Genomic DNA, 23,176 nt, shown 5'->3' on the forward strand with positions numbered 1-23,176 from the left:
AGTATGCGCTGCTGTAAACGGCTGAAATCTGCAGCCGCTTTTTCTCTTACATGCACGACGCCAGGGGCCCAGGGTTCGAAACCCTGTGTTTCTTTGTGAGTGTCAATTCAACAATTTCATAATATCATCACTCATCCTCGTCTTCGCGATTAGCCAAAAGAAGCAGAAATGCGAAGTAAAATCAACCAAATCAATCAGTCATCCTTCCATGCACTCACTTCCCTTTCACGCGTTCTTTGATCGAGCCCTCTCTTGGGCAGAGCTGACCTCCGTGCAGTTGCACAATCACTTTAGTCGTCGGTGGCTAGTCGTTTCTGTACTCTGTCTCAGGAATCTGTAGAGTAAGGTCGCGCATAACGGATGAGAAGGGGAGAAAGCGAGTTGGTGTAGGAAAGCAGTGTGCGCTGCTGCAAACGGTTGGTAACTGCAATAACCTCTCTCGCGAGTTTATTGGTCGAGCCCTGTCGAATCACTACTTGCACAGAGACTTGTTTTCGTTCACTCGCTTCAGAGATTCCCGTAACAGTGTGTAGTTGTTTTGTTACTTGTCTTCTTCAAAGTAACAAATTTTGCAATTTCATTTTCCATGCTGATGCCTCCTTCTGTTTTGTACTGTAGTTTGTTGACTGAATCCATCCCAATTACCACGACCAAATAGCAGCTTCCAAAAAGTGAGGGAATCTAGTTCCAACTTCCACTTCGAACAACTTGTAAATCTAAGCAATGGTTCAGCCTAGTTTACCTTGGAGCGACCTTAATTTCAGTTATATCTTGAGAATCTTGCTCATCCAAGCTTCCGAGTGTCACTGGTTTCAAGCCTAGTTTCACCTTTCTATCAAATCAAAGTAATGAATGAACATAGTTTCAGCTTTCCTTTGAAGTAACTGTCAATGAAAACAATTGTTAAGTTTGATATTACATTATTTAACACCTTGACAATCGAAACTCTGAAGTAGGTTTCATTTTATCTTTTATATAACATTATTATAAGACAAAACAACACTATCCCAGAAAGTAAATTTGTACCAGTATACCAACATTATTTCTTAATATTTTCAAAGGCCTCCCCGTCGTCGCCTTGTAATCAAGGGGTCCCAGGTTCGATACCCGGTGGAGGCACAAGTGGTTCAGATCTCACTTTAAACTGTCCAATCCCGATTAGACTTACTGTGCATAAAGTGGACTTAAAAACACCAAATCAATCAATCAATTAATATTTTCAGCCTTGCCTTGTAATATTCAGAAGCTATATTAATTATATAATGTGTTATAAGTAAAGGCAAGTGCGTATTCTCAGTATCAAAACAAGATTCTCCAAATATTCTACAATGATCTTGAAATTAATATATCCTAAAAGGTAAATTTCCCCGTGCACATAGCACCTTGCCATGAAGGCAAATTTAGGTAGTGTGGGGGTAGGGCGGCCATTTTGGAGGTAATGTGATCGCCACCACGCTCCGGCCGCCTATTTATTCCTATCAATTTATTTTTTGTCTTGATCTTCTGCAACGAATTGAATGGCATAGAAAATGTCTGAATAGATGTTGCAATAGTTTTGTCACTTATGAAATAGTGCGTAATTGGATTTATTTTCATTTTAAGACTCCATTTTTCTTCATAGAGTAGTTTTACAGTACGTGATACATGATTATTATTAGAGTAGGTTATGTGGGCTAGATTTGGTGTTGTTCGCGTTTACACTATTACAGCAGGTTATACCAGTAGGATTTGTCTACGTGCTTTTATATTTTCTCTTGGACGTAAATTTTTAGCACACAATCTAAACTGCAATGAAGCTGCAACGCAGGCACCTATTAACAATTGAAAGCGAATTATCGGAACGAGTTAACGACTTTAAAATGCCTGAATTACATACTCAAATTAAGATTATTTGACACACATTTCATAAGTTAAGGTCATTTTGTACAACTTACAAAAATACCCTACCTACGGAGGCCTCACCGATAACTAACAATTCTGCGGGGTGCGGGTTTTTCAGAGAGAATATCAAGCATTATACATACATACACTCATGGTGTGTGCGTGTCTTTTCTGTCTCCAATCGACATTTCTTTCCGTAATGAAATAACATTGTTAACGGGGAAATCCGAAATTTTAGTTGTATTACTATGCAATGATATAAACTATAACTATAAAATGATAGTCATGGAGAGCGATTTGAAAGAGCTAATTCTAGCTCACAGTGCACGTTGTACCGTGCCTTGAGGACATTTTGGAGGTGATGTGATTAGCACTACGATCCGGCTGCCTTCAACCACCAGGGTTGCATCCCGGTACCCATTGAAAGCGAATACGTGATAGCCTCTTATTTCCAGGTTTCTTGTTTCAATTATACAGCGTGTCCACAAAAATATTCCGTGATTATAAACGACCACAAATTTTTAATTATGGATATTACGAAATTTATACCGATACCATTCGAAAGAACAGCTCAAAGAATTTTAGCGGATGTGTAATTGTTGGCGTTAACTACAACAATAGATGGCATAACAATAAAGAAATGCAAAAAGGTAAAAAAAAAAATTAGATTGTTACTGTGTTACTGTAAATGGCATTGTTGTTAGAAGCAAATTGTGTTACTGTTGATGTTTACTGAATGTTTAGGTTTGCATTTCAGTTCAGTGTGAATTCTGTAGCGTTTAGAGATTCATAGTGAACCCACAGGAACGTAGTTGGTGTGTACTGGAATACCATAACAAACGGAGTGTAGTGACAGTTCAGCGTGCCTTCCGACGGACCTTCAGACATGCGGCACCTACTGACAAGACGATTCTGAGATCGTACAGAGATTTTGAAGAGCGAGGATGCATATGTGATCATAGGAAAGGCCATTCAGGGAGACCCTCTGCCACTGTGAAAATTATGGAACAGGTGCGGGAGACATTTGTACGTAGTCCTGTGAAGTCTATGCGTAGAGCTAGCCTGCAGTTAAACATCCCTAAATCCTCCGTGTCCAAAATCCTACGTACTCGTTTGAAGTTTCATCCCTACAAACTGCAGTTACTGCAAAAGTTGAAACCTGATGACAGTGAAAAACGACTTGCTTTGTGTGAACATTTATTAACACTTATAGAGAATAATGAAGACCTGTCAGCCAAAATCATTTTCAGTGACGAAGCAACGTTCCCCGTCAATGGGAAAGTAAACAAACACAATGTTAGGATTTTGGGAACCCAGAATGCACATTTTGTTTTGGAAGTTGAACGTGACTCCCCTAAGGTAAATGTCTTATGTGCCGTATCGAAACTGAAAGCGTATGGGCCATTTTTATTTCACGAGGACACTTTCAACGGCATGAATTACCTTGATATGCTCAGTGAGTGGCTTTTTCCACAATTAGAAGAAGACAAAGACAATGAATTTATTTTCCAACAAGATGGAACACCTCCTCACTGGCATCTCGATGTTCAAAATTTTGAAACTTGAAGGAAGATGGATTTGGCGCTCCGGAAACAAAGATGCTGTATTCTGCAAGTGGCCACCGAGGTCCCCTGATTTGTCTGTATGTGACTACTTCTTATGGGGTTACATAAAAGATCTTATATACGTACCTGCACTGCCTCAAGATCTGGAAGATCTGAAACGTCGTATCATTACGGCCATCGGGACCGTCACTGTAGATACGTTGGAACGCGTGAGGCATGAGCGGGAATATCGCCTTGATGTTTGCAGCGTGACACGAGGAGCACACATTGAGTGCCAATGAGGTAGGTAGTTAGGTATTAAAATTTTTGATGGCACCAATTTTATATAAATTCTAGCTGATTACCCGGCGTTGCCCGGATATTTATTTATCCCAATCTTGTATTAGAAGGAAAATAATGAATTCTAACTATAGTGCAAAATTAACTTGGAGTTGAACGGCATTGGGGAGTGTCACTATTCCTCTTAGCTACCCCGTAAACTATGGATTCCACATTAATATCGGTCGTTTTACATGTCACGCCCTTCCCATCCCCACCCCTATAGGGGTGCCAGGAGTTTATTGGAGTTGTACGGCATTGGGAGTGTCACTATTCATATTTGCGACCACGTAAACTATGAATTCCACACTAATATCGGTCATTTTCGCAACACAGTCATATCAGCCTGACTGTTAGACAACCAGAGAAACACTATCGTTGTGCGGGATTACATAAGAGTCACGTATGTCTGACTGGGCGGAATTTAATATCGGTCGTTCGAGATTATTTTTACATGTCACTCCTTCTCACCCCACCCTTAGGGGTGCCAAGGGTGTCTTACCCCAAAAATATTATTTCCAAGTGATACGTGTACAAAGTTTGGTTGAAATTGCTCCAGGTGTTCGAGAGTTATGCCGGAACAAACATATATATATACACACACACACACACATACACATCCATTTTTATATATGTAGATAGAAGAAGATAGATGAGTACCGAGAGCGATGCTATATGTGTTTATAATCACGGAATGTTTTTTGTGGACACGTCTCGAAAAAAAAAAACAGCGGCGATGGGACTTCACGTACTGAGCACGCGTCACCTCCATAGTCACTTGGCTGGCCCTGGTCCTCAGGGGGCTGTTGTTCCATGGGGACAGAGTTTAATTTTTCCAGCTATCTAGTGGTTCAACCAAGAACTCTTGTAGTATTGATGAAACCGAAGTCTTGTTTACAACGAGTTCATCAAAGCAGCCCATTTTGTCCTCTCTCTCGAACAGAACAAGTATACAGTTTTGCCACAAATTGTCTATGGAAACTGAATAAGACTTCTTCAGAAATTGTGTGCAGAAAAGGAGAGGAAAACTCCGCCAGTTGAAGAGAGCTGGAAATGGGGAATATCCTCAGGTGTGTAACTGACTTTCGTCTCAAAACTTCATTCTCTCCCGAGATCTCAGCGTGGTATTTTTCTCTCTTTTTTTTAAAGCTGAGCGAAACCTAAGGCGGATCCTTATATCTCTCACGAGATCTTGATCCAAGTAATTGGAAAGTTCACACCAGAAAATTTGCTGAAAAGGGCAAGAGGTGGGGAATGTTGAAGACAAGGAGTAGGGATACCATTGCGGGAAGGGAGGAAGCAGTTTGCGTTCTTCAATATTTTTTTGTGTGCGAGTTCATGTGAAGAGATGGCGCTCCATTTAATTAAATGTTCAATAGCATTTTGCAATGTGCAAATATTCATGCCCCCCTTCCTCCTCGGCATTCACTTCTCAACGGCGTTAACTAAATTAATCAATCCACCACCAACTTGAAACAATGCAATTGTTGAGTACAATCAAGTTTGAAACGAATCATTTTCCTTTATAGTAAAGAGTAGTCAATGAGGATAATTTTCGGTACTTGATTGTATGTCTGCACATATTTCTACAATGACAGTTTTGTTTTCATTGATTTATTTGGCGTCACATATTTGTATCGTTAGGTCAGCTGTCACGTGGGAGAAGGATAGAAAGAGCACTCGATTGGAGTGGGAGGTGTAAGGAGTGACCTTTTGAGAAGGCACCCAAATGTCAACCTCACTTCCACGTAGTACACCCCGCTAACTGCAACGTTGCAGGCCAACGAGGCTCTGGCGTCTGGACCTACGGCCAGTATAATCATCCGTAGGGCTGTGTGTCTTGTCCTGTGTTGTGTCATTGTGTGCTGAGTGCCCCTTTGCAGACTCAGCTTTTAATTAGGTAAGGATATTTTATTCCTCAGAGACATGTGTTGATTCTACTTATTTATTTATATATTAAACACTACAGGAAAAAGCCCAATTACAGTGCTTTGAGGTTAAATTCTGAGTTAAGTTCACATACATGTTGACAAATCAAAAGTAATTAAGAATTGGAAATAGAAAACAAAAACGATGAGAGAAGAAACTATAAGAAGGAACAGAATAATCGTTACATAACAACAATATATAATAAAAGGGTGGTATATCATAAAGTATACAACATATTTGATTACAATGCTATTATACAGGGTTCACATAATATGTTTGCTTTTAGATCTAAATAGATCAATGTCAGGGGTATTATTAGAGACTATATTGTACAACACGCACATCCTCCTCATGGGATCCGTTTCGGCCATCCTGGTTCAACCGAGTGAAATTTGGAAGAGGTCATTTCTGGGTCTTAATTTTGAGTATGGAACATAAAAGTTTATTTTTGTGAGAAGTGCGGAAAAGTCTGTTTTTCCATTGACAAGTTTGGAAATGAAGGTTAACTGGTGTATCTGTCTTCTTTTTTTTCAAGGTACGGGCACTCAGCATGTTGCGTAAGATGTCTCCCGAAGTGAATTTTGGATAAATGCCATCTAATTTATATACTAAATACCTTAATAATTTATTTTGAGTTTCTCTATTTTCTCGATTTCCTTTTTAAATAACGGGTCCCAAACGACTGAGGCATATTCAAGTTTTGATCTGACAATCGTATATTAAAGTAGCAAAAATATTTCTTTTTCCTTAAACTCATCACAAATTCTAGGTTCGTGTGTGCTTCACCGAGGATGCGCGCAGTGTGTGTCTGGAAATTTAAAGCTTTGTCAAATGTGACTCCAAGGTCAGTTACAGTATTCTCTCTTAGGATTTCTACGTCGGAAATGTTATACGAGTATTGGATGGGATATTTGTTGCGTGTGAATGATACTACTTTGCATTTCTTGAGATTAAGCTTGTTGTTGTTGCACCAATCAAGTACTTCGTTATGTTCGTCTTGTTGTAATTTCGTGCAGTCATGATCGCTTTTAATGTGTTTGAAAATTTTGACATCGTCAGCAAACTTTTCGGAGTTTTTTTAATGCGTCGGGTAAATCATTAATGAAAATCAAGTACAGCAGGGGGCCTAGGTTCGAACCTTGGGGGACACCGGAGCTGGCTATGCAATAGGAGGACCTTAGTCCTTGGTGTATGACATATTGTCGTGTATTCTGTAAATATGAAGCAAGTAGTTTTATAATTTGCGGGGAGAGGCAAATGTAGGCTAGTTTCCGAATTAAAGTATCGTGGTGTACCGTATCGAAGGCCTTTGAGAAGTCCGTGCATATTACATCGACTTGTCCTTTATCGTCAATAGTTGACGCAACGTAATTTGTTAATTCGACGAGATTAGTCACAGTTGAACGGTTTTGTACAAATCCATGCTGATGTGGAGAAAGGATAGGTTTGACATGCGAGTAAATGTGATTATAAATTATTTGCTCAAAGAGTTTAGTTGGAGCTGACAGCTTCGCGATTGGTCTGTAGTTACTTATGTCATGTCTGTCTTATCAGCTGCTTTTGGGATTGGACAAATCTCCGTCGTTTTCCAACTTGCGGGGAATTTTTCTGTTTTCAAGATTAAATTAAAGAGGGCGTGGAGAGGGAACTTGAGCGCCTCTGAGCAACATTTAATAACGTAGGGGGGGATGAGGTCCGGTCCAGCTGCTCTTTACGGTTTGAGTTTTTTGATGGCTTGTTCTATTTCTCTTAGGGCGATTTCCGGGATGCTTAAGAGACTAAGTTGGGTAAAGGGCTGGGCCCCGTATAATATGACGGGTTCAAAATAGCCTAAGTGCTGACGTACCCACAGTTTTAATTTCCATCTATCAATCGATTGGAGTGGCCGAGAAAAAAATTATGAAGAAACCTAAATCAGAATAGGATGTCGTTTGGTTTCAACACACTACCCCCACCTCCCTCTCCCCCAGAATATGAGTTCGTAACATTAACGTTCGACACATTTGTTTGGTAATATTGCAATAGAAATCGGATAATTGAATTGGAAAGTGTCATTATCTTACCTCCACATACATGAGGCTACTGTGTATTTGATTCTTTTGGTAATTTTACGAGAAAGATAGCTGCAATTAATAGTGACAAAAGATGTGCATCACACCACTTGATTTATTTTTTCACAATCGGGTGCTTTTGATTATTATAAAACCGCTCCACAACCTACCACGACAGATTTTATGTCCCTTGGAAATCACAGGGATGCGAGAAATTATACTGACTGCAGCTCAAGTGTGATCGAAGCCTATGACCATAGTATAAAGACAACATTTTTCTTTAAGGTCCATCTCATGTACATACAGAGGGCATATCCTGCACCTACAACTCGAAGAAGCATTCGAACCGTGCAAATTACATACACACTCTGTCCCGGCTATCTTTGAAGCAAGCAAACGAAAACAAGTTTCTGCGCAATTGAGTTGGAATGGGAGTGCGTGGAGGGGGGAAAGCGACTGCAGTTACCAGCCCTCGCAGCAACGTGTACTGCTATGCTCTGCCCACTCGATTGCCCCCTCTCCTTCTCTGTTGTTATATGTGGCCTTGCTCCACAAATAGAAGGGACAGAGTACAGGTATAATCTGTAATAAATAATAATAATAATAACCCGTGGCGCATCGGCTCTCGAGGGCCAGGGCCTAACTACCGACTGCCGGCCTCACTCCCACCTGCTGAGACGTGAGATAATCCAACCAGTTACTGGATGACGTGTGGTCAGCACGACGAACCCCAAGTCGTCGTCGTAGGTTTCCATGACCGTTTACGCTAGTCATTCGTAGCTCTCCAATTTCCTTACCATGGTGGGTGGCCACCGGTCCCATACATAGGCCGAAATCTCAGTAGAAAAGTTGTTACGCGTCCCGTAGCCGGAGTCCAAAGCATGACGCCTTAGACCGCACGTCCACGGTGTAGGATAAATAATTAATAAAGTGACCAGAAATTTTGGAAGTCGAAGTGAGACACCTAATGCGTAGAGCTGAAATCGTCATAAATTATCATTATACATTATTTGCAGTGGTAAGAATAGAAACTATAACTTACTACTGAATTTCATGAATAGATATAAAGTTTAAAAATTCAGAGAAACATATCCCAACATCAAAATATCATACATACATGCATGCATTCATACCAGTGCACAGAGTAAAGAAACTGACAATTACTGGGAAGAAATTTACACACTCGTGGTTTGAGGCGCTTTGTGTCACAAAAAATGTTTATTCAGTTGCCCTTGTGAAAGATGTGCAAATACATTTAATGCTATTGTTTCGCATTTTGTCCATCCACACTTTGAACGGGTCTGGATCAAGTCATTGAAACGAAAATTTGGATTTTATCTTGTAGTGAACCCGTACTACCTTTGTCCTTGCAGTGTAACCGTTGCACTAGATTCATTTAGTTTGTCGACTTTTGTTTACATGTTTGTTTACATCACGTGCAACACTAAAACCCACACTGCGTATTCTCATCGTACATCACTTTCAGATATTGTTTTCTTAAGGAAAGAGTTTGCATTGTAGGTGTAGGTACACTTCAACTTTAGCATTTTGTAATCTACTGATTACTCAGATTAAACCAGTAGCTAAAGATGCACCTCCTTCTTTCCATGGTAAATTATGAGACAATAAGCAGGAAACTGACGTGGAAAGGAACCTGGAATGACAAGTTTCGATTTTCAGCATCTAAAATCGAAATGTCAATATCGTGAATCGATACCGATGATCGAAGCTTGGCATTTCTGTTGTTCATGGCAACGACCAACGATAACCTACGACGACCACTAACCCCTTTTAATTTATATTCTCGTGAAGCGATAAATTTACGTAAATTTTGCGAAAGCAGGACAATTCTGCGTTCCCTCGTAGTTTTGTGGGACAGAGGGACACTTATACCAAAACCGATACGTCTGGCGACATTAAAAATATATACCTTGCCGTATGAAGGCAGTGGCGTAATGATGTCGACCTCCGTGGCAGAGCGGTGAGCGCAGAGCGCTACGACGCCTAGGGTTCCGGGTTCGAATCCCGATTAAGACACGGATGTTAGTGTTTGTGCTGGGAGAAAAAGTAGAGAATTGAGATTAATTGTTATGTGGGGAAAACTGCCGTTTAGGGAGTTCCTTAAAAAATAATAGTGGTAACGTCGTTGCCTTGTAATCAAGATGTCCCGGGTTCGATACCCAGTGGAGGCACATATACTCTGTCCCGGGAATCTCTGGAGCGAGCGAACGAAAGCAAGTCTGCGCAAGTAGAGACTCCAGAGGACTCGACTAATGAACGCGTGAGAGGGGAAGATATTGCGTGGAGGGGAAAATAGACTGCAGCTACCAGCCTTTGCAGCAGCGTGTACTGCTTCCCCCACTCGCTTTCTCTCCTACTATGCCTTTATGCGTGACCTTGCTCCACAGATTCTTGGGATAGAGTACAGTGGTTCGGCCCAGTCCCGATTAGCCTTACTGTGCATAAAGTGGACTTAAAACACCAAATCAACCAACCGATTAGCCTGACTGTGAACAAAATAACTTAAAACAAAAACTCAAGCAAAAAGACAGCACAGTTAGTAAAAAATTGCGGAATGCGGCGGTCTGCTTTAACTATGAAATCGATTGGCGGCGCAGTGTGGCAACAGATTGTTACACACAGCCGAAGCGATGTAATGGACCTTAGTCATGATACCTATGCATGAAGTTATACGCTCGCGCCATACCGTGGCAACTTTCTGCACCACGTCTGCACACGCAGTAGCAGCTCGGTGGAACAAACACAATTGCATGGCGTGCAGCAGGAAGCGTAATCGTCACTATCATTGCGGGAGATATGGAAGTACAGTTTACACTGGAACACTCTTCGTCCATTAAACTGATTACACTCATAAACCTGCCTTAATAATTTTGTTATAATTTAGCACTTTATGCCTTGAATAGCATGAGAATTTTAACAAAATTGCAATTCAACTTAGACAATACATTAATGAAAGCACGTTAATTCTTCCAAGAATGTTTTCATGCTGGATTCGAAATCTTTCCTTCAAAGAAAATTTTAGCCTTAATTATTAACGTAATCTGAAGATATTTTCGCGTACAACTAACACAATTTCAGCAAGTTTAAAATTAATGTATCTTTTTATTAATAGAGGAGGGAACGAAAAAAACACTTATAAATTATTCCTATGTATAATGCATGAACTATCGCAATTTCTTTCTTATTTTAGTCCACAGTATCTAATTGAACCCAAAAACAATTTTAACATGGAAACACGAACTTAAAATGCAACAAATCTGAACGACAACTTTAAACCAGAGAAATATTTACAAGTAAAATCTAATGTAGAAAAAACTACCTTCAAATAATATTAAGAACCTATTCTTAGACAAGCACTTATTTCAGAAATCCGCAAACCTTGTTGGGAATCCCAATGACTTTTCGCAGAGTTATAATATTTAGAATATAAAGTGGAGGGGTCATTAGTTTTGGTCGTAGTGATTCCATCAGTCAGAACACTAGCTAGAGATATTTAATAAAAAAATATAGTTTAAAATAATATTTAAGAAATGTATTATTAAAACTGAAACATACTACAAAATGTTTTTTCTTTATTTTTTGATCAAAATTAGTTGTCTTATTTTTTCACTGAATTGAGTATATTGAAAATCAAAATTACCAATAGGTTCATACGAGGGTCACTATTTATATTTTGAGCCTTGGCAACACTGATTGAAGTTAGGCGCGATTTGACGTTTGCACGGAATCGTCTGGCATTATTGACCATAACGTACTTCAAATGTTTAGTCAATAGCTTGATTTGTGTTGTTTATGTTGCCTTGGAGATTGCGCGACGACAATAAAATGGAATTAACTCGTGAACATTTTCGTGCGATGATATTTTACGATTTTCGACGTGGATTATCAAGACAAGAGTGCATCGATCAACTTACTTCCGCATTTGGCGATGAAGCCCCATCCTTTGCCACTGTGAAAGGCTGGTATAACGAATTTAATCGTGGCCGCCATTCGCTCACCGACGAGATTCGCGAAGGTCGTCCAAAATCAGTTGTTGTTCAAGAAAACATTGATGCTGTGCAAAACCTAATACTGCAAGATCGTCATGTGACATACTGTGAGATTGAGGCAAACATAGGCATTAGTTCCACCAGCATATATAAAATATTACATGATCATTTAGCTGTGAGAAAGGCCCGACCCTGTGGCCGAGTGGTTAGCACATCGCGCTGCGACGCCAAGGGTCCCGGGTTCGAATCCCGGTCGGGCTTGGTTGTTTGTGAATGTCCATTCATCAATTTCATCATTTCATCACTCATCCCCATCTTTGCAAATTAGCCAAGAGGCACAAAACGCGAAGTAAAATAAACTAAATCAATCTTTCAATCAAGCTGTGAGAAAGGTATGTTCTCGTTGGATCCCACACAATTTGACAAAAAGACGCTCGCGTCAATTGGTGCAAACAAATGCTCAATAAATACAATCGGGGTGCTTCAAAAGTCGTATATAAGATTGTAACAGGTGACGAATCATGGATATATGCACATGAGCCGGAACGTAAACAGCAGTCGACTGTATGGGTGTTTCAAGATGAACCCAATCCAACAAAAGTTGTTCGCGCTCGAAGCACATCGAAACAAATGGTCGCCTGTTTTTTCTGGAAAACTGGTCATGTGGCAACTGTGCCTTTAGAGGAACGTAGAACGGTCAACTCTGAATGGTACACAACAATTTGTTTGCCAGAGGTCTTCGGTCAAATACGGAAAACAAACAAACGCCGTCGGATCATTCTTCATCAAGACAATGCCAGCTGTCACACATCTCGTCTAACAACCAACTTTATGAACAGTCAAAAAATCGAATTGATGGGTCATCCGCCGTACAGTTTTGATTTGGCACCCAATGACTTCTTCTTGTTCCCGAATGTCAAGAATAAATTGCGTGGACAACGATTTTCCGTCGGCGGAAGACGCCGTTGATGCGTTCAAAAACCATATTATGGAGGTGTCTCAAGAAGATTGGAAAAACTGCTTTGACAAATGGTTCGAACGAATGCAAAAGTGTATTGACCATAAAGGAGAATACTTCGAAAAACAATAAAGCAGTTTTCAATGCCAAATTCCTGTTTTTTCATTGTTAGGCTCAAAATATAAATAGTGACCCTCGTATGTACAGTTTGAGATCTACATTTATTTGTGGGTCTCTCGGATGGTACAATGATGTATTGCTGTCGCCTTGCAATCAAGGGGTTGCGGGTTCGATCTCTTGTTGAGACACATTGCACAATGGCTGAAATCGAAGTTTAATTAAACTGTAGATCCAGCCTGACTTGTCTTAGAGTAAAGTGGACAAACAAACTTGGACACTGTTTTACTTCGGTCATCTATTTCTAGCTTCAAATTTACAATGAGATGAATATGTTAGGAACAAACAATACACCTATTTTAGGAAGAGGTATAAGTAGATATTGATTATTATTAAAAATAGCAAGAAAATGTTTAAATGTTATAGCAGCACACAGTTACACACATTGACAAAAATAGTGACACTCTCTAAACGAGATGGAAAATATTTATCGGCAGGTCTGTCATTTACATGCTTGACAGACACGTGTGTTACGTCTATTCTCCTCTATTAAAATACTAAGTAAAGTAAGGCACCAACTTGAAATCATAATCCATGGGATAAGTGAAATGGATATTTTACGAGTTAATGAAGTGTTTATTTTATACATATGCTATGCTAACGTGCGTTTTTAAATTGCATGCCCACATCATTGTAAGTTTTATTTATAGCACATTTTTCATCTTTACGATATAAAACTAATTTCGGAAAGAAATATAATTTAAGTTAAACAAAATAATCCACAATGCTGCGTAACGTATACCATGTGTTCTTCACTCAGACGTCCGAGCCTATAACAAACAATACGCACAGCGACGTCGTCCCATGATGATCATAAAGATTTATTTCGACGTAGTTGTGATGTCGCAGCTGTGGTAGCCAATAAGAAGGCAACAAAGTGTTCCTATATGCTTCGCTATGTAGAGTTTGTGAAAATGCAATCGGGACTGGATCTGTTTAGTGTGCAAATCCTGAAATGTATCCCTGCGTGGAACTGAAGCCTGGACATGTTATCTTGAATGTGAACAATGTAAAATGCTAACGCTAACTATTAACTGGTGAAATAGGTCCTATAAATGTGTAGTGTAAGGTTTTAAAAAGCCAGAGATCGCTGGTAGGAATCACGGATAAGTAGAAACCTTGATTTTTTGGTGTTATGTTTATTTTTATTATTTTCGGTGTTGTTTTCAATTCGCGCTTTTATTTCAGCACCCTTTTCATGCCAAATATATATAAAGGTATACCTTAATTGTGCTTTTAAACTAGTATTTTAATTTATAAGTGACATTGCCTTCTCCCTGTTCGTGATTTTACGTTGGAAACTATTTTTGAGGAAGTTATTTTCCATTTCCTGTTCGACAAATACCGATATTACGGCTCCCATGTCGCGGTGGGTGTACCCTCAATCTCCGCCAAAACTTCCCCACTTTGCTCTGTAATGCAAAAAAGTTTCTCGCGAAACAAATACCGATGTTACGGTTCCCGTGTGACGGCAGTTGCGCACTCAATCTCCACACAGAATCCGTCTGCTTTGCTCGGTGATGCAAAACGTTCCGATAGAAGGCAAAAATGGTGGAACACATCCATGCAGCTGTCAGAAATATTCCATGTAGGCTATAACCCGCACAATAGTTCTTTTTTTAAAAAAAATTCTAAACGTGTAAATATGGTACATTTTAGATTTTTAGCCTAGAACGCAGGGAATATTTATTTTTCGCGGTACTTTTTTTGCTTATTAAGCACAAATTGTGTTAAAATTTGCGACAAGGGCCACAATTCGCACTTTATGCCAAATGCGCTTAATTTTCCGATTAAAGGATGCATGAAAAATCTGTTTACATCATGCCTCTGCACGTACACAGACATATTTTTGCAACAGTTAACATTTTTTCGGTGTTATTGCATTTGCAAGAAATCAAGGTCCCTACAGATAAGGCTCGATAATGTTTTTTTTCTTTTTTTCTTTTCTCTTTAATTCATTAGTCCAGTATCCATTAATAATTAATTTAAATAACCATGCAGATATATGGTACACATGTGGATGTAATGATGCTACACCAAAGCTTCGAAAATCTGAAGATGACAAGAAGACCTATCTCACGATCATGTCCCCGCCAGTTTCATCTCCCATTCTGCATAAATTCTTATCGGCTCACTTAACTCGGCATGGCGAACGCAGGAAGCGTTGAGTGCCAAGACCTGAAAATCAGGAACACAAGTCTAATTTATTCGTCCGCACTTAGAATTCTTTGCACCTGACGTACTTCATAAACAATGGCCAAAGAAACGCCTAGCATGACGTCTTAAAAATGGAATATCGCCAGGAAAGCTGAGTCACAAGAACTTCTCTTCCAGCTGCCAGTGAATATTGACAGGAAATAACCTGAATTGCGGCCGGGCCGGTGGAAGAATAGAGGTGTCACGGGTTTAACAAGGGGCCCAAGTGAGTCACTCTGCGGAAAAACAAATACTAACTATTCCCTGAATCTGAGCTCAGTTCGCTCCAGGGCAATAGATGATAATGAATCTCTGTCGGGTGCGTCAGTGAAGTTGTTGCTGCTGGCTACTAGTGAATTTATCGCCAGAGGAGACACTCCAAGAACAGAAGAGGTCCTCCCATGCCGCTCAAAGGATCAAAGAAAAAGGGAAAAGAAGAGAGGTATGTCTTGTTCCTTTCCTTGAAGGGTAGCGTTGTGATGTATTTGTATCAAGATAGGTAACGTTAGAGAAAACTAACATTCTTACCAAACTGTCCTAGCTGCACTTACCAGGATTCGACCCCTCATGCAAGGGAAAAATTCAATTGTTCGGATCACATTTTAATTAAAGATCCAGCCCGGGGTAACCTATTTGTACGTGGATTTGCGAAACATTACTGTTATTACTTAAACAGTCATTAAAATTGACTACTCAGCAACATTTCTTCAACTGAACAATGATAAAAGAAAGAGTAAAATCTGCAAGCTTGACTATGCATACAAGTCTAAGAACCAGATCCTAAACTTTATTTTGAAGTACTTTTAATGTTTTATTGTATTTTTATTCATTTTATGCCTGATTAAAATATGACGTCAAATATGGCTGCTCTCAAAATATAGAATATGAAAATTAATTCCAAAATTGAGTTATATGTATAGTAGAAAACTTGAGAGGAGAAGGACATTCTCTGCCACCTCCAAATTTCTCAAGAGAAACATATGCACACATACATACATATACACATATGTTTGGGGGTCAATCTTGCCCCTCCCCCCGTAGTTTATTAGACGTAGCGCCACTTGTTATATGTATATATGTCATTTCACTGCATTTATAGTTGCAAGTAACAAATTCGGCAATATTGAATCGTTGATGATGGCACAAATGGGAGTAACAGAGCAGCAGCTCCTACTATACTCTGTTCCAGGAATCTGTGGAGCAAACAAACTGAAACAAGTCCTCTGCGCAAGCAGTGACTCGGAGTGCACGATCAATAAACGCCCGAGAAGGAAAGGGTTTGCATGTAGAGGAAAACGCGACTGCAGCTATCAGTCGTTTGCAGTAGCTCGCACAGCTTTGCTCTACCCACTATCTTTCCATCCATCCCTGCGGTTATGCGCGGCGTTGCTCCACACTCCCGGGACATAGTATAGTTTTTAATGTTCGCGCCTCGTAAGGCATCACTAGCACAAATAGCATTAAATTTGTCTTAAGTGTGAGCACTTCTCTGTAATAAAAATCACACACTTAGTCGTGATGAAGGATAACATATTTGCAGGCCGTACCTTAGAGTGCAGTGAAGCTTTTTTCCATATCTTGCATTTTTCTGCCGAGAACAAGAGCTGGTGGGATTTCACCCAGATACATTCTTCTACGCGTATTTTTACTTTGATTTGCAGTTTTCATCTCATATTCATTTGTGATTTGATTGGTATCCGCGACTTCAGGGATGGCCGATGATAGCCATGTTGTGTAAGAAGTGAGGAAAACCACACTCACGCACATATGAAAGTCCAAAACATTTGAGAGCTTACTACGAAAATTTCTCATTTAAAGCAAATGCTGAGATGATACCTTAAATTCTGCTCGTGGAAGGCAATTATGCGTGAATACAAGTGTAGCTAACAGAAAAAAACAGCGTTGCTTGTTACGTGGCCAATGGCCTTGGTTCGAGGTAAAATTATCATGGTGCAAATATAAATAGGAACCCATACAGTGTTTCTGAGTATCCGATTCATTGCTTTGTAATGAAACACAAAAACGTACACAAAAAGTTAAACGTACATCTACCTAAAGTAAGTAGGTAGAAAGTTGAGATGAACAGACGTGCTTCAAATAGGCCACAACTTACACAGGCTGATTCACAGATTTGATTAAATTGGAATCCTTCCAACAAAGCGAACTGAACGTGAATCGAACAAAATTACAATTTCGTTGTAAGATTCTTTTTAATTACCAAATACACCTATTCATTGTTTCGTGTCGTGAAAAAAAATCAAACTTTTCCATTGTGCATTTTCTATGTAGACAAATGAAGCATACGGGTAGAGTACAAATTTTAATCTTGCCATTCACTTGCAATATTGATTACTTGAATCTTTAATACAAGTGTATGGTGGGTTTCTAAATTTTCTAATGTTATCTCCGTTTCACAATATCACTTCTATATGAAGTATTAACGGAAATATATACTAAAAGTATGTTATTCTCGTGACATTATTCGAACCTTTCGTCATATTTTGCTATCCAGTCGCCCTAAACATGCATCTTGTTACTGAAGGTCCACTTTCACAGGACGTAATATTATCCAATTATAAGTGTTAATAATGTAACGGCTATATTTTATTTCACGTTCCTTTCCTACCACGTTTAGGTAATCGCAATGTTGAGGATGCATGATGATGATTTTTAATTTGTGTTGCAGGCCTCCGTGATGGAGTAGTTAGCACATCGCGCTACGATGCCAGGGGTCCCGGGTTCGAATCCCGGCCTGGGCGTGGGTGTTTGCGAGTGTCCATTCATCAATTTCATCATATCATCGCTCGTCCCCATCTTCGCGGTTAGCCAAAAGTGTCAGAAAAGCGAAGTAAAATAAACCAAATCAATCATTGTTTTTTTTTGTTGTTTTGCGTCGCTTTTCTTCATAATATTCAAAAATCAATGATTGATTTGGTTTATTTTACTTCGCTTTTCTACCACTTTTAGCTAATCTCAACGATAAGGATGAGTGATGATGAAATTGATGAAGGGAAACTCGCGAATAACGTCCTTGTCCAGATTCAAACCCGGGACCCCGTTGCTACTTAGTCCTATTAAATATCTAGACAACAGCGAAAGCAAGCAACACATAATTCACGTGAATGCTCTAGAAGTAATTACAAGCAGATTCAAATTTTCAGATTTTGGAACAACGTAGAGATTTTTTTAAAGGAGTGGTAATTTCAAACGTTGTTTCGCTGTCATCGGCCAAAGGCCCAAGAGAGGGTTTGAAATGCACATTTAAACGTTTTACTCTTTGTTCTATTAGCTAATTTACAATACGTGTGTTTTGTATTGAGTACAATCATTGCAGCATGAAAAAAATTAACAGAATAGTATTCCTTATTCCACAACACTGTTATAAATTATGCATACCTGCTTTAAATACTACCAGAACATCCAAGCTAAGTCTGCAAAAATTTTGTTTATTAATGCCTGTTTATCACTTCTTCAAAACACCAAAAGCTTATTTCCTGGTTTTGACAGTTTCCGATTTTCAAAACTCACCTGCACGTACTTTGAAACTTGATGTGACTGAACAAAAATGCCTCTATAGCGGGTGAAGCGAGTAGGAACATCGTTACATAGATTTCCTTGCTAACTATACCCTGTCCCCGCTAACTGTAGAGCAGAGCCGTGTATATCGACAGAGGAGGAGGAGGAAAATCGAGTGGTGAAAGCGCAGCGTTGCCAACCGTACGGTCCTGACCGTACATGTACGGACATACGGTCCAGACCTTAGTCCGTAAGCTAAATGCACGGCTTGTCAAAATTTGCTCTTGCAGTTTTATCCCTAAGAAATTCTTAAACCAATCGTACGGGCCTGGAGACAAAAATACGGTCCGTTTGACATGAGCGTTCGGTATTATCCTTTTCAAAAGTTTGCAACGCTGCATAGAGAAGGGGAAAATCGGGAAAACTCCCGTCGCCCATTACACAATTCCGTTTCTCTCACTGTTCATTGGTGGAGCCGTCTCGCGTCACTACTTGCGCAGAGACTTGTTCTCGTTCGCCTGGTCTACAGTTAGCTGGTACGGATAATAATAATAATATTAATAGGGCACCAATATTTTCACAGGTCGCTCTTTTCATTCAACTTTTTCTCCTTTCGTTCGTTTGGCGCCATTTCTGCCTCAGCGCCCGGGGCGACGATCCCTCCCACCAATAGCTACGGCTCTGAATACAGGTAACTATCTACACATTCTCACCCGCTCCCTTGTTTGCACATTTTGTTCCTTCCTTCACATATTTGTTTTTCGTATACAGTAAGTGTCAAAAGAGCATTTCATTAATTATAAAGTTCATGCTCAACGTTCACAGTTAGATGGAATTGCAGTAACAAGGAACGATGCAACCCCCAATAGGTCTAATATAGTGATAAACGGAACTGAGTACCTGTTGCTGTTGTTGAACAACATTACTTTGGCATCGACCGCACAATTTAACCTTCAAGGTTTATGTTGAGTGGAGCACTACAAATACAATATTAAAGGATATTAGACGAATAAGAAGCTGCATTGAGGATATTGATAACGATAAATATCGGTATTGTTCTAGTCTGGAGTAAGAAATGTTAAAAGAATTTGTAATGTAAAATTTAAAAATTGATGAAAATATTTAACTTCAATTTTTCAATAGGTGGCGAAAGTCAGCATCCAGTGGCGTGCCCAGTATTTTCGAAAACGGGTTGGGGGATGTGCTATCTTCTCCTGCGGTTGACGTTCTTTTCTTTAGAAAAACTGGGCCAAAGGGAGGGGGTATGACCCCCAACAACCCCCTTTGAGCACGCCACTGGAAGCGTCTATTAAGAATAACAAATCTCTGCTTACATCTAATGTGTTATGATTCGTCATTTAACGCTCGCCATAACTGAGGCTTGCGTTCGACACAGGCATCTTCATTATTTTACGTCGCATTTATGCCACAATTGGCTAATCGCGTTGATGAGAATGAGTGATGAGTAGATGTAATTGATGAAGCAACACTCGCAGAGAACATGCATGCACAGGCCGGAACTCGAACCCGGAAACTTCGGTTGCGAGATTGGGCATCTTCATTGTAATAACCCCTTCACTCACGTCTCATCGCACACGGTGGAGGCACGTAGACGTTCGGATTCCACTTTTTTATTATTATTATTATTATTATTTATTATTTGAAGTAGGGTTACACTTAAGCTTACAATCTATATACACTGATTGTCTAAATATATAAAAAAAACAGCTTTTTGCCCTCCATGAATTAATATGTTAAGTATACACTTATGCTAATAGTTTATAGATATACAGAATATTTAATTTAGAAATGTATAAAATTTAAAAACATAATAACGAAAAGTACGTAAGTACAGTATAAAGAGTTTTGCAACTAGTGTATGTGAAGGAGGCAATGAGGTAGATGAGACACGGTGTCAGTATTCATAGATTAATGTCCTAATATGTCGTTTAAATTTGGCCAAATTTCTCTCCTTTCTTCAGTTTACAGGTAGTTGATTCCACGCTTTACTTGCCAGAGACGATAGGAATTTTGATCCGTATATTGCCTTGTTACATTTTGGTACGCGGATATTATAGGTATTGTTAGATCGCAGACTGGGATAATGTACGTTATTATCAGAGAGTATCACTTTGCCGCTCAGTGAGTGGTTTTGAACTGTAGATTCAGTCCTGATTAGCCTATCTGTGCACAAAGTGGACTTAAAACAAAAAAAACTTAACTAACTTACCATTTCATTAAGAACACATTCACCGCCGAGAGAGTTGAACACGCGATCAAGCCACCGAAGGTTTCGGGTTAGAGTCCTGGTCTGGGTATATGTTCCTTTGTGACTGTCCCTTCATCGATTTCATCTGATCAGTATCCATCCTTAACGTCGCGATTAGGCAACAATTGAAGAAGTGCGACTCGCATGTAGTATGCATGAAGTCCGAGTAAAAATTATAGCATTACCTAGAATAAGTAGCGGCTTCTGCCTATTCGCACGTGCACTCCAAAATAAATCTGTAATGCAAAACATTATTATTATACTTATTTATTGAACTCTGTCTCCTTCGAAACATCAAGTGTTCCCACGCCGCTCCACCAAGAGAGATGGTGGAGAAGCGTGCGATCAATGATATCAGCCCGCGTCGACCAAGCCGCGTTTGGGGCTTGAACGCAATGTCAGTTTCGCTCCCTATGACGCTGTTGAAGCAGTCGCGTAGAGGACGCTGATTGGGTATTTTGGCTTGAGCGCCGTGTGAGGGGAGGTTGCATTATTTACGAAAGCTGTGAACGCAGCGATCGGTGTGCGAGCAAATGTAGTATTGCAAACCCATTCCATTAGAGCGTGTGACACAGTCAAGGCAACCTATACATCATTGCAAATTGAGGGATTTTATTTTTAGAAAAGGGAAATTTCGATGGTATATTGTCCCTCCGATTGTGTCCCGTGCATGATAGAAGAAAAGGCGGAAGGTGAAGAGGGCAACTGAAAGCGAGACTGGTGTTTTAAACATGGCTGATATTGCCTTTGCTTAGTACATCTTGGCCAAAATAAACGGTCTCTGTGGCGCAGTAGCCGAATTATCAACCCACGCGGAGGGAGCGTACATCAATCAGCCAGCTGTTTTGCATTGTGTGTTTCTGTTACTAAGTTGCAAAATTGTTTAGCGCTGTCAAAAGCTCGTACCTGTTTCAGTGAAAACTGTTTGATTTCATGATGAATAGGGAAACTGTACATAGCGAAAGCAGAGACTTAATATTTAACGTTGTTAAATTTTTGGAGGGAAGTTAGCTACAAAACCTGTAGCAACTGCAGCAATATATAGATACGGCGGAAGGGAAGGAAAAATTCTGAAGTACGAAGCAAGGCAGTGTGAACTGAGCGAGTACTGTAATTTTCTTTAAGATTTGTTATTATCTTGATTTCGCTTGATTTGCTTGGTTCGATCAGTCTGTCATTAGAAATAAACAACAGCTAGATAGATTACAATTGATTTCCTCCATGTGGTAGTTGGATCGGCTTCTTTGGTGTACGCCAATGTTATTATTCTCCTTGTTCATTAATATCAGCGGAGCGGGGGAGGAAGTTTTTATGAAATATTTTGCAAATCGACAATAGTATTGATATTGTAGATCGGTATTTATATGTATTGAGTGATTTTGTCAGATTATCGAATGCTGAATTACATATTGCACAATAACATCGCTCTTCTCGTTTGTGGCTGGATCATTTCCGAAATATTTGTAATTTGTAAAAAAATCCGTTTTAAAAAAAAATCATGAAATATAACTCTATCATAGCCTCATTTTCAGTGAAAGTTGATAAAAACTTGGGTTACCAATATATTAAGCATCAAAATGTGCTCAAAAACGGGTGCTATAACACTTCTGGACGCGAGACTAAAGTGCACACCCATAGAGCCAGACCACGAGTCGCCACTGTCTAGAATAACTATATTACTGCGCTCAGGTTGCAACAGAAATGCTGCAAATTAGTCTCAAGAGAACGATGCCCTGCCCGTTACCCATGCGGAAAGGCCGTAGGATTGCGGGGCCTGAGTGACGTCACTCTGTCGCTGCGGTTCTGTTCGCCAGTCCACCTGGAATACAACTCTCTCTCTCACTCTCTCTCTCTATTGGACAAGTTTTCTGTTACGTCATCGGCTTGGCGGCGCAGTGCAGGAATATGACCGAGATGAAAGTTCAAACGCCACGAGACACCATGGGGGGTGACGTTGAAGTCACGTGGAAAGCCACATGGCACGAGACGAACCATTTCACGACAAAAAGAACAATAAAGGGAGACGGTGTAATCGTTAATCGCAAGAACATAAGCAAGCAGTTTGTTTTTTTCTAATGTAAATGTAACATTCGGTCGGTTTCTTCACACAGTGAATTTTTACGAATGTGTTGATTGTTTTTTTTCTGTGAACCACAAGCATGCGTGTGTAAAGATTGTCAGTGATTCTCCTATCGATTCTCTTCGAAATAACTTAATAGAAGAAGCAGTGAAACGAAAATACATCCACAGCTGTAAGTGGATTATGTTGTCATGTCACTACTTTCAAAAGATCAATACTGGAAAAA

At 39.8% G+C, this 23,176-nt stretch overlaps 1 protein-coding gene across 4 annotated transcripts in view; it reads left to right on the plus strand.

Moving 5' to 3' along the window:
- Slob (Slowpoke binding protein) overlaps window positions 1-23,176 on the plus strand; it is a 395,646-nt gene that overhangs the window by 288,426 nt on the left and 84,044 nt on the right. The gene's annotated exons all lie outside the window — the stretch shown is intronic.

The sequence above is a fragment of the Lepisma saccharinum genome, chromosome 2 (genome assembly GCF_977018435.1).
Source record: "Lepisma saccharinum chromosome 2, izLepSacc3.1, whole genome shotgun sequence".
Classification (NCBI taxonomy): domain Eukaryota; kingdom Metazoa; phylum Arthropoda; class Insecta; order Zygentoma; family Lepismatidae; genus Lepisma; species Lepisma saccharinum.